The sequence below is a fragment of the Bombina bombina genome, chromosome 1 (genome assembly GCF_027579735.1).
Source record: "Bombina bombina isolate aBomBom1 chromosome 1, aBomBom1.pri, whole genome shotgun sequence".
NCBI lineage: Eukaryota > Metazoa > Chordata > Amphibia > Anura > Bombinatoridae > Bombina > Bombina bombina.
In genome coordinates this window covers 263,124,087-263,136,095 of record NC_069499.1, presented here as the reverse complement: position 1 = coordinate 263,136,095, position 12,009 = coordinate 263,124,087, and the positions used below count along the sequence as shown (strand labels likewise).

Sequence of the window (12,009 nt, the reverse complement as noted above, 5' to 3'; positions counted from 1 at the left end):
AGAGGTCAGAAAGCTTCTGCTACCTCTCTCTCTTTCTGGCTTCGTAGCATAATACGTTTAGCCTATGAGACTGCTGGACAGCAGCCTCCTGAAAGAATTACAGCTCATTCTACGAGAGCTGTGGCTTCCACGTGGGCCTTTAAGAATGAGGCCTCTGTTGAACAGATTTGCAAGGCTGCAACTTGGTCTTCTCTTCATACTTTTTCCAAATTTTACAAATTTGACACTTTTGCTTCTTCTGAGGCTGTTTTTGGGAGAAAGGTTCTTCAGGCAGTGGTTCCTTCCGTGTAAAGATCCTGCCTGTCCCTCCCGTCATCCGTGTACTTTTAGCTTTGGTATTGGTATCCCATAAGTAATGGATGACCCGTGGACTGACTACACTTAACAGGAGAAAACATAATTTATGCTTACCTGATAAATTCCTTTCTCCTGTAGTGTAGTCAGTCCACGGCCCGCCCTGTTTTTTATGGCAGGTCTAAATTTTAAATTATACTCCAGTCACCACTGCACCCTATAGTTTCTCCTTTCTCGTTTGGTTTTCGGTCGAATGACTGGGTATGACGTAGAGGGGAGGAGCTATATAGCAGCTCTGCTTGGGTGATCCTCTTGCACTTCCTGTTAGGGAGGAGTTAATATCCCATAAGTAATGGATGACCCGTGGACTGACTACACTACAGGAGAAAGGAATTTATCAGGTAAGCATAAATTATGTTTTTTCCTAAGCACATTGAACATTGAGTAATCTATTTACGTTAGTTCATGTTATCTGCTTTGCTTGAGTAATCACCTCCCCCCCCACCAAATAATGTGCCTCCTTGACTAGGAGGACTGCTGAGGTGGTTTATCTTGTCTATACCGCAACCCGTCCTAATCTCTGTACTTATACATTTCATAGTAACTCTTCAACTGTTATAATATGTCAATGTAATGTTTCTCACCTTGGTTAACAAAATCTATTAGCACCACTTATCAGCTGAGTTTAAAATTTCTTCTCACAATTTTCAATACTACCCCCAAATTGAGCTAAAGCTTCTTAATTCTAAACTACTACTTATCATATTCTCTTACAGATAATTTTAAAATAGTGTGGTCCTTGAGTGGCACAAGGTAACTTGAGAGAGACATATCATATTTTAGTGTATATTATTATATGGTAGTACTCAAAAAAGAGGTTTCAGTTTTGATTGTTTATTATTATAATTACTGTGATATCTGTTTACAATATTTTTGTACCCCATCTCATTGCCTTAATTGGAAAAAGTGCCATTGAACAGATGTATTACATGTATATTTCATTTTTGTACCATTTAATAACCTCAATAAAAATTATATTTAAAAAAAATAAAAAATAAAAAATTGTATCCTTTGCCAGAAGTTAGATTGGAGTTTTGGGAAAAGATCCCCAAAGTTGCTAAACGTACTACTATTCCTACGGAAGATAGTACTTCTTTAAAAGATCCTTTAGATAGGAAACTTGAATCTTATCTAAGGAAAGCTTATTTATATTCAGGTCATCTTCTTAGGCCTGCAATTTCTTTGGCTGATGTTGCAGCTGCTTCAACTTTTTGGTTGGATACTTTAGCGCAACAAGTATTGGATCATGATTTGTCTAGCATTGTTAAGTTGATTCAACATGCTTATAATTTCATTTGTGATGCCATTTTTGATTTTATCAAAATTGATGTTAAATCTATGTCTTTAGCTATTTTAGCTAGAAGAGCTTTGTGGCTCAAATCTTGGACTGCTGATATGACTTCTAAGTCCAGATTGCTATCTCTTTCTTTCCAAGGTAATTAATTATTTGGTTCCCGGTTGGATTCAATAATTTCAACTTTTACTGGGGGGAATGGAGTTTTTTTTTGCCTCAGGATAAAACACCTAAGGGTAAATCTAAAGCTTTTAACCGTTTTCGTTCCTTTCGACAAAATAAGGAACAGAAACCTAATGCTTCCCCCAAGGAATCTGCTTCCAATTGGAAGCCTTCTTCAAATTGGAATAAATCCAAGCCATTTAAGAGATCAAAACCAGCCTCCAAGTCCGCATGAAGGTGCGGCCCTCATTCCAGCTACGCTGGTAGGGGGCAGATTAAAATTTTTCAAAGATGTTTGGATCAATTCTGTCCAAAATCATTGGATTCAGAGTATTGTCTCTCAAGGGTACAGAATAGGATTCAGAGGAAGACCGTCTGTGAGAAGATTTTTTCTCTCACGCATACTGATAAACCCAGTAAAGGCTCAGGCTTTTCTGAAGTGTGTTTCAGACCTGGAGTTGTCAGGGGTAATCATGCCAGTTCCATTTCAGGAACAGGGTCTGGGGTTTTATTCAAATCTATTCATTGTCCCAAAGAAAGAAAATTAATTTAGACCAGTTTTGGATCTAAAGATTTTGAATCGATATGTAAGAGTACCAACTTTCAAAATGGTGACTATAAGGACTATTCTGCCTTTTGTTCAGCAAGGGCATTATATGTCCACAATAGACTTACAGGGTGCATATCTTCATATTCCGATTCATCCAGATCATTATCAGTTCCTGAGATTCTCTTTTCTAGACAAGCATTACCAATGTGTTGCTCATCCTTTTGGCCTAGCGACAGCTCCAAGAATCTTTTCAAAGGTTCTCGGTGCCCTACTCTCTGTAATTAGAGAGCGGGGTATTGCGGTATTTCCTTATTTGGACGATATCTTGGTACTCGCTCAATCTTTATGTTCTGCAGAATCTCAGATGAATCAACTAGTGTTGTTTCTTCGAAGACATGGTTGGAGGATCAATTTACCAAAAAGTTCTTTGATTCCTCAGACAAGGGTAACCTTTTTAGGTTTCTAGATAGATTCAGTGTCCATGACTTTGTCTCTAGCAGACAAGGGACGTTTAAAATTGGTTGCAGCCTGTCGGAACCTTCAGTCTCAATCATTCCCTTCAGTAGCTATGTGCATGGAAGTTTTAGGTCTCATGACTGCAGCATTGGACGCGATCCCGTTTGCTTGTTTTCATATGAGACCTCTCCAGCTTTGTATGCTGAACCAATGGTACAGGGATTATACAAGGATATCACAATTAATATCCTTAAATCCCAATGTTTGACTTTCCCTGACTTGGTGGTTAGATCACCATCGTATAATTCTAGAGGCCTATTTCGTTTGTCCAGCCTGGACTGTGATCACAACAGATGTGAGTCTTTCAGGTTGGGGAGCTGTTTGGGGATCTCTGACAGCACAAGGAGTTTGGAAATCTCAAGAGGCGAGATTACCAATCAATATTTTGGAACTCAGTGCGATTCTCAGGGCTCTTCAATTTTGGCCTCTGTTGAAGAGAGAACCGTTCATTTGTTTTTAGACAGACAATGTCACAACTGTGGCATATGTCAATCATCAGGGTGGGACTCACAGTCCTCAAGCTATGAAATAAGTATCTCGGATACTTGTTTGGGCGGAATCCAGCTCCTGTCTAATTTCTGCGGTTCATATCCCAGGTATAGACAATTGGGAAGCGGATTACATCAGTCGTCAGACTTTACATCCGGGAGAATGGTCTCTTCACCCAGATGTGTTTTTTTTAGATTGTTCAGATGTGGTGTCTTCCAGATATAGATCTGATGGCATCTCATCTAAACAAAAAACTTCCCAGGTACCTGTCCAGGGATCCTCAGGCGGAAGCAGTGGATGCATTGACACTTCCTTGGTGTTATCAACCTGCTTATATTTTCCCGCCTCTAGTTCTTCTTCCAAGAGTGATCTCCAAGATCATCATGGAGCAATTGTTTGTGCTGCTGGTAGCTCCAGTATGGCCTCACAGGTTTTGGTATGCGGATCTTGTTCAGATGTCCAGTTGCCAACCTTGACCACTTCCACTAAGATCAAACCTTCTATCTCAAGGTCCGTTTTTCCATCAGGATCTCAAATCATTAAATTTGAAGGTATAGAAATTGAACGCTTAGTGCTTAGTCATAGAGGTTTCTCTGACTCAGTGATTAATACTATGTTGCAGGCTCGTAAATCTGTTTCTAGAAAGATTTATTATCGAGTTTGGAAGATTTACATTTCATGGTGTTCTTTTCATAAATTCTCTTGGCATTCTTTTAGAGTTCCTAAAATTTTACAGTTTCATCAGGATGGTTTGGATAAAGGTTTGGCTGCAAGTTCATTGAAAGGACAAATCTCTGCTCTTTCTGTTTTATTTCATAGAAAGATTGCTAAACTTCCTGATATTCATTGTTTTGTGCAGGCTTTGGTACGTATCAAGCCTGTCATTAAATCAATCTCTTCTCCTTGGAGTCTTAATTTAGTTTTGAAAGCTTTACAGGCTCCTCCATTTGAGCCTATGCATTCTTTGGACATTAAACTACTTTCTTGGAAAGTGTGGTTTCTTTTTGCCATCTCTTCTGCTAGAATAGTTTCTGAATTATCCGCTTTCTCTTGTGAATCTCCTTTTCTGATTTTTCATCAGAATAAGGCGGTTTTGCGGACTTCATTTAAATTCTTACCTAAGGTTGTGAATTCTAACAACATTAACAGAGAAATTGTTGTCCCTTCCTTGTGTCCTAATCCTAAGAATTATTTGGAGAGATCCTTACATTCTTTGGATGTGGTAAGAGCTTTGATATATTATGTTGAAGCTACTAATGATTTCAGGAAGACTTCTAGTCTATTTTTTATATTTTCTGGTTCTAGGAAAGGTCAGAAGGCTTCTGCTGTTTCCTTGGCTTCGTGGTTAAAGCTTTTGATTCATCAAGCTTATCTGGAGTCGGGTCAAGCCCCGACTCAGAGAATTACAGCTCATTCTACTAGATCAGTCTCCACTTTGTGAGCTTTTAGGAATGAAGCTTCAGTTGATCAGATTTGCAAAGCAGCAACTTGGTCTTCTTTGCATACATTTACTAAATTCTTCCGTTTTGATGTATTTGCTTCTTCGGAAGCAGTTTTTGGTAGAAAAGTTCTTTAGGCAGCTGTTTCAGTTTGATTCTTCTGCTTATGTTTTAAGTTTTTCTTTTCATTTATGAGAAAAAACTTATATTTTGGGTTGTGGATTAATTTTTTTTCAGCAAAAAATGGCTGTTTTTTTTTTTTATCCCTCCCTCTCTAGTGACTCTTGCGTGGAGTTCCACATCTTGGGTATTGCTATCCCATACGTCACTAGCTCATGGACTCTTGACAATTACATGAAAGAAAACATAATTTATGTAAGAACTTACCTGATAAATTAATTTCTTTCATATTGGCAAGAGTCCATGAGGCCCACCCCTTTTTTATGGTGGTTATGATTTTTTTTGTATAAAGCACGATTTCCAAATTCCTTTGTTGATGCTTTTTACTACTTTCTTTATCACCTCACTACTTGGCTATTCGTTAAACTGAATTGTGGGTGTGGTGAGGGGTGTATTTATAGGCATTTTGAGGTTTGGGAAACTTTGCCCCTCCTGGTAGGATTGTATATCTCATACGTCACTAGCTTATGGACTCTTGTCAATATGAAAGAAATGAATTTATCAGGTAAGTTCTTACATAAATTATGTTTTTCTTTTCAAGATTGTTCTTACTCCAAAACAACTTAAAAAAATGAAGAATTAATAGTGAATTTCTTTTATCAACAGGGTATAAGAATATATATTGGAAGAATATATTGGAAGAATGTTTCTCATACTTTGAGGAGCTATAACTAATCTTCTAGTATATGTGCATGATTACATCTAACACTGTAACTTCAAGCAGGAATCAAAAAGAGTCCAATTAAAAATATTTATTAAATAATGAAAATCAAGGACATTATAATAACTACTCAATATTTTTAGAGACTATGCACAACAAACCAAATCCTTTTTTTGATTCCTGCTTGAAGTTACCGTGTTAGACATAACCATGAACAATTGCTAGGAGCTTAGTTATAGCTCCGCAAAGTATGAGTAAAGTTCTTTCCTGTGTTATACCCTGTTGCTAATATAACTTCACCATCAAATTTTTATTTCTTTGAGGTTATTCTGGAAGAACAATCTTGAAGATAATTTTGTTATCCATATTTAAGGTTAACAGCACAAGGACTATATCCTTTATTAACAAATTTGTGCAGTGGTTTTTTCACAACGTGTATTGTTTTTAATAAAAAATCATTCCATAAAATGTTTAATTACAGAAAATATAACAAAACAACTTTGTTATTTCCATTAATGGGATAGGAATTTAAAATTAAACTTGCATGATTCAGATATATTATGCAATTTTAAGACACTTTTAAATTCACTTCTATTTTCAAATGTGCTTGGTTCTCTTGATATCCCTTGTTGATAAAGAATATGCACATATGCTACACTAGTGGGAGCTAGTTGCTGATTGGCTAATTTGTCTCTTGTGATTGGCTAACTAGATGTGTTCAGCTAGCTGCCAGTAGTGCAATGCTGTTCCTTCAGAAAATGATAACAAGAGAATGAAGCAAATTTGAAAATAGAAGTAAATTGGAGAGTTGTTTAAAATTGTATGTTCTAGCCAAACCACAAAATCATTATTTGGAGTTTCCTGTCCCTTTATTTATTAATTTTTGATGGTTATTGCTGAAAAATACCTCTGAAATTTGCTTGCTCCACTCCCCCAGGGAAGAAAACTATGGTAAAAGTTACCTGACCATTCAACATTCTACATAGTGATTGGATAGATTAGAGTACTAGCTCATTTATATTTGGCCTTTACTGGCTACAGCAAAAGAGACCAAAGTGGAAACCACCAAGGATTGCATCAAGTGGTGTATCCCTGGACTGCTCTTGATTTGCAAAAACGTATAAATGACTGTTAAATGATTTAAAACAACTTCTTCTTTATAGAGGTATTTTGCATTGCAGTGGCTTATTGCCAATGTATGCTATTCATAAATAAAAATAAGAATTAACTTTAAAGGGACACTGAACCCAATTTTTTTCTTTTGTGATTCAGATAGGAGTAAATTAGAAAGTTGCTTAAAATTTCATGCTCTATTATCAAATTTTCTTCATTCTCTTGGTATCTTTATTTGAAATGCAAGAATGTAAGTTTAGATGCCGGCCCATTTTTGGTGAACAACCTGGGTTGTCCTTGCTGATTGGTGGATAAATTCATCCACCAATAAAAAAAAGTGCTGTCCAGAGTTTCTGAACCAAAAAATAAAGCTTAGATGCCTTCTTTTTTGGATAAAGATAGAAAAAGAACAAAGAAAAATTGATACTAGGAGTAAATTAGAAAGTTGCTTAAAATTGCATGCTCTATCTGAATCACAAAATAAAAAAATTGGGTTCAGTGTCCCTTTAAGTCAGAATGCTATAAAAGCCTATATTGCTGCTGTGGTTTTATCATGAGGCAGGAATAATGAAGCTTCAGTTAAACAATTATGTAAGACAGCCACATGGTTTCTTAAACACATTCAAACATATTTATTGGTTTAAACTGTTTGCTTTAGCATAAGCAGCATTTAGACAATCTTACAGAGTTAGGAAATAGTCTTCAGCCCCATGCATTCCTTTTTTTTTATTATATAGCTGTTTTGGTACAATCCCAAAAGGTAGAGAGTGTGCTGTGACAACATACACACAAAAAAACAAAAATATACTAATAAATGTAATATCAGTTTCTTCATAATGAACTGTGACTCAGGGTGCATAGTTTTTTTGTCTAATGGTGGAAGCTATTCTTTTCTTCTTTTACTTAAAAACTAGTTGGGGCAGACCAAGCTACATCTTAAAAAAAAACAGATTTTATACGTCTAGAATATTTTCTGCCACTTTTTTCCCCTCTTTTCTGTTTTATTAGCTTACCCTGCTCTAACACACTCTGTAATAGAAATGCATAGATTCCGTTTTTACATCCCATTGAGGTGCAGCCAGTCCCTACACAGCTTATTTGAGAGTACAAGATCACCAGACGCATCACATGCCTCTCCTCCAGCGACCTTAGACATTCCAGATCATAAAACTGCCTCAGCCTTACAGCCCATATCGTTCAGCCCAGACTGATCTCACCCTACAGAACCTGCAACTGACTTCCTATTGTGGGCTCAACAGAAACTCAGAAAGGCACAACATATCACGGTTGGTGAATTTATTTCTCTAAAGGAACACTGCTTAACCTAAGTAACCTAAAGTTTTTATGTGTAACTGGGCCCATTATGTTTGGTCCTATCATCATGTGGCAGCCATGTTATTGGACCCTTCTGGGGATGATGGCCTGGAGCTGGCTTCTTTCTCACTTACTGCTGAGGACTTTGAAAAGCAGACATCTTTGGCACCACAGGTGCTTCTTATATTCACAGATCATCACCACTCTTCAGATCTCCACTTGTGGTTCAGAATATATCTGGCTTAATAATTATACAATATTACTACAAACTGACCCAGTAAGAAAGCTGACATGCAAATGGGACAATATGACACAGCAGCAATTTCTAAACACTTATTTATATTCTAATTTAAAAGACGATCCCCGACCTCTTTATAGTATCTGGTTTTCCAACACATCGTTGGTTGCTTATATGCTGTTAATAGGAAGATAAAATTATGCAACAGAAAGTAAAGAAAGTATGAAAACGGAATATGGAATGAAAAGACAGAAAGGGTAGCAAAAAAATAAAATTAAAAATAATTGCTTGTTATGGGTGACTAAATGTGAAAGCAACACTTGCTTGTCTCACTAGCCGTGTTCTGATTGGCAACTGCAAGGTTTTCAGCTCCCATATGTGACTTTACCTATTTGTTTATCCCCTATATGCCTTAAAGCCATGGTTATGTATAGTTTATTCAAGTTGCTTTTAGTTTGTTAAAGGGACACTGAACCCAAATTTTTTCTTTTGTGATTCAGATAGAGCATGCAATTTTAAGCAACTTTCTAATTTACTCCTATTATTAATTTTTCTTTGTTCTCTTACTATCTTTATTTGAAAAAGAAGGCATCTAGGCTAAGGAGCCAGATTTTTTTGGTTCAGTAACCTGGACAGCACTTGTTTATTGGTGGGTGAATTTATCCACCAATCAGCAAGAACATCCCAGGTTGTTCCCCAAAAATGGGCAGGCATCTAAACTTACATTCTTGCTTTTCAAATAAATATACCAAGAGAATGAAGAAAATGTTATAATAGGAGTAAATTAGAAAGTTGCTTAAAATTGCATGCTCTATCTGAATCATGAAAGAAAAAATGTGGGTTCAGTGTCCCTTTAAGGGAAACCAATTGTTAAGCTACATAGAGATAGGGCATATAAGATAGGGTAAAATATAGATTTCAGACCTAGTCAGTATGGCTTTTAGCAGTAAGAAACAATCTGAGCATGAAAAATTCTGATATATGGTATGGTTATGTATGGTTAAAATTAAGATATATCAGGATATGGACCAGATATGTAGCAAACACAAGCTATAAAAGTTCCATTCACAAAATAAAGAGTCAGCAGGCCTGAATTAAAATAGAAAAAAAAATCCAATCCAAAAACAAACAAGCAGTATATATATCAATATTTTATCTATATGCCTTGCTTAATCGTTAGTTATAAGTAAATAACTAACAGCTAACAACAGCAAGTTATTATCAATGTAGAGACGAGTATATAATAAAATATAAGAAGTATTAACAGATATACTGTATCACGGATACCAGGCTAAACCTCCACCCCCTACTACCTAGCCCCTCACCTTTTCTCACCGGATTTGGACTTTGGAGAGGTTTCATGATCTCCCAGACACTTGGTTTTGTTTATTTTGTGTGCTTTACATCCTCCTGGAAGAGCTGATCTCTGACCGCCTAACCCCTTTCTGGCTGGCCAGGCTCCTGGAACTACCGGCTGTCCGTGCCTCCCCGCATACCGGCTGACATTTACACCTGGTCGCTTCAGCGGCCCTTCACCCCAGAGTTTCATTCTTTTGGAGATGGGTAATCCCTAGGGAGGGCAAGAGGTGGGGTGATTGTCGGAGGAGAGCTCCCTTGGGAACTGGGGGTTCTGGATCCCCCTACAACTCCTATTTCCCTTTGGCCTTCCCGGTGTATGTTTGATCACCTGTAGCTCCGGCCCCCAGCCATGGATCATGTCGCTTTTTGGACTGAAGCATCTGGGGACCAAGGGCTTTCCAACGACACCCTGGAAGTGCCGCCACTCTCTCGGGATCCCCCGGCATAGCCACCAATGTTCCGCTGGGACTCTATGGGACAATAGACACTATGGGGGGCGCCAGCCTGTCTGAAGGGGCATGAATGGCGGGAGATCTGAGGATCTGATAAGGCTCTTTATCTTGATCAGTTTGTGTATAAAAACAGTGTGTTTCCACAATAAAGTTGTTCTTTGTGTTTCACCTGAATACTAGTCTGCCTAGTCATTTGGGTGGGCTATGCTATATTCACTTTCTCCGCTACCTAGCAGCATGTTCCAGGTATAAGAAGGACCCTTTGGAGGAGCTATCCAGTCGGGTAGCCGGTATCCGTCACATACTGTCTTAAAAGTTTAATAAATGTATCAACAAAAATTTAAAATGTTTTGCTGAATACTCTTAAGGTCTATTAAAATGTAAAGAACATTGTAAAATGGTGCATAAGTGACCCACATGGTCATAACTTGTATACCCTTTTAATGTCATTGCTAATGTCCTTTCTCTCTTTTACTTCTGCAGGTTCAGCATGGCCAATTGTTCTTGTATTCTGTGGTGCATATTTTGGTTGGTGGTCCTGATTTTTCTGGCCTGGCCTCTCAGTATCTTCTTTGGAGCTTTGTATGGGTTCCTGGCCCCTCTTACAACTTGTGTGGGGCTAGACAAACTGACAGACCTTCTGCTACAGGGAGTGAACCTGGGCAGGACCTGTGCAGAAAATGCCCGTGTGGGAAAAAATTTGTGCTGAGCTGAATGGAGCTAAAAAAATGGAATGCCCCATCATAACAACATTTGGATTCTTACACCATTGCTCTGATATATAGGCAAAAGACTTTGGAGATTTCTCACACTAGAGCTACATAACCAACATAAGTCTGCTGTTCAGGAGGAATCAAAGGAACATATATCCTACAAGCTCACAGAGGCCTTATTCTACCTGATGTCAGATTTCAAATATCCCTTTATACAGTCCATAATGTTCATAATAGAAAAACAATAAATATTCAAATATTACAAAGCCTAGTATATATCTTTAACTATTATTGTAATTCTACAATGTACTATTCCTCAGTATTGCCTTGTACCCTGCTACTGCCCCATATTATATACCTACTTAAATACCTACTTGTGTATGCTCCATATAACTGTAATACATTAATATTTTACACCATATCACTGATCCATTATAATATTTGATATTTCTTCTCATCTTCTCTGTATACTTGTGCCATGCTTATATATAATAACTTTCCATTCATTCTAATTTGTCCTTATAACTGCCACCTTTTTTTCGTCCATTCTTCACCCAGAATACTTTCTCCTTATAACTGCTTATATTGTTCTATATAATCTCCCTTTAAATTTTGCTATTATGTTATGTAACATTTCTATATAATCCCCTATGATTACCAATAATAACCTTCCCTTAGTTCATATTGCTCTGCATTACTTATAAGTATAATTCTTTTTTATATATATAATTATAGCTATTCTATATATGGATTTATTCAGTTTTTTTTTTACTTCTAGTGCTATATATAATGTATAATTAAAACTCATATTGATTCATTTAGCACTTTCATAGACTTCCTCTTATTACTCCGTATCAGGCTGCTGATGCCCCTAGGTTAATGAGACACAATCCCACTTTTATACACTCTGGTATGTGAAGTTACAATATGCACCCACTGTTTTCAGTCCAAAAAATGTATCTGTTTAGGAGGTACTGGCTGTACTGGGAATCAAAGTGTGGAACTCAGAAATAGTGCAGGTGCACTAAATCCCTCACATAATAGATTTCTATGGGGGTGCACAGAAAAATAAGCTCTCCATTTGCTATCTATTAAAAGTATAGGGCAAGGTAAAAATAATGTCGGCCTTGTTAAGATGCTTTATTAAAATATTTAGCCATCCACTTGTAATAATT

General features: G+C 37.1%; 1 long non-coding RNA gene across 1 annotated transcript in view; it reads left to right on the top strand.

Annotated features, from left to right (window-relative positions):
* The window catches only part of LOC128645161 (uncharacterized), a 39,507-nt gene extending 28,407 nt beyond the window's left edge, over positions 1-11,100 (top strand). The window contains exon 2 of the long non-coding RNA XR_008400080.1: positions 10,605-11,100. This is a non-coding gene — a long non-coding RNA (uncharacterized LOC128645161). The remainder of the gene's footprint in view (positions 1-10,604) is intronic.
* Positions 11,101-12,009: the final 909 nt, after the last annotated feature.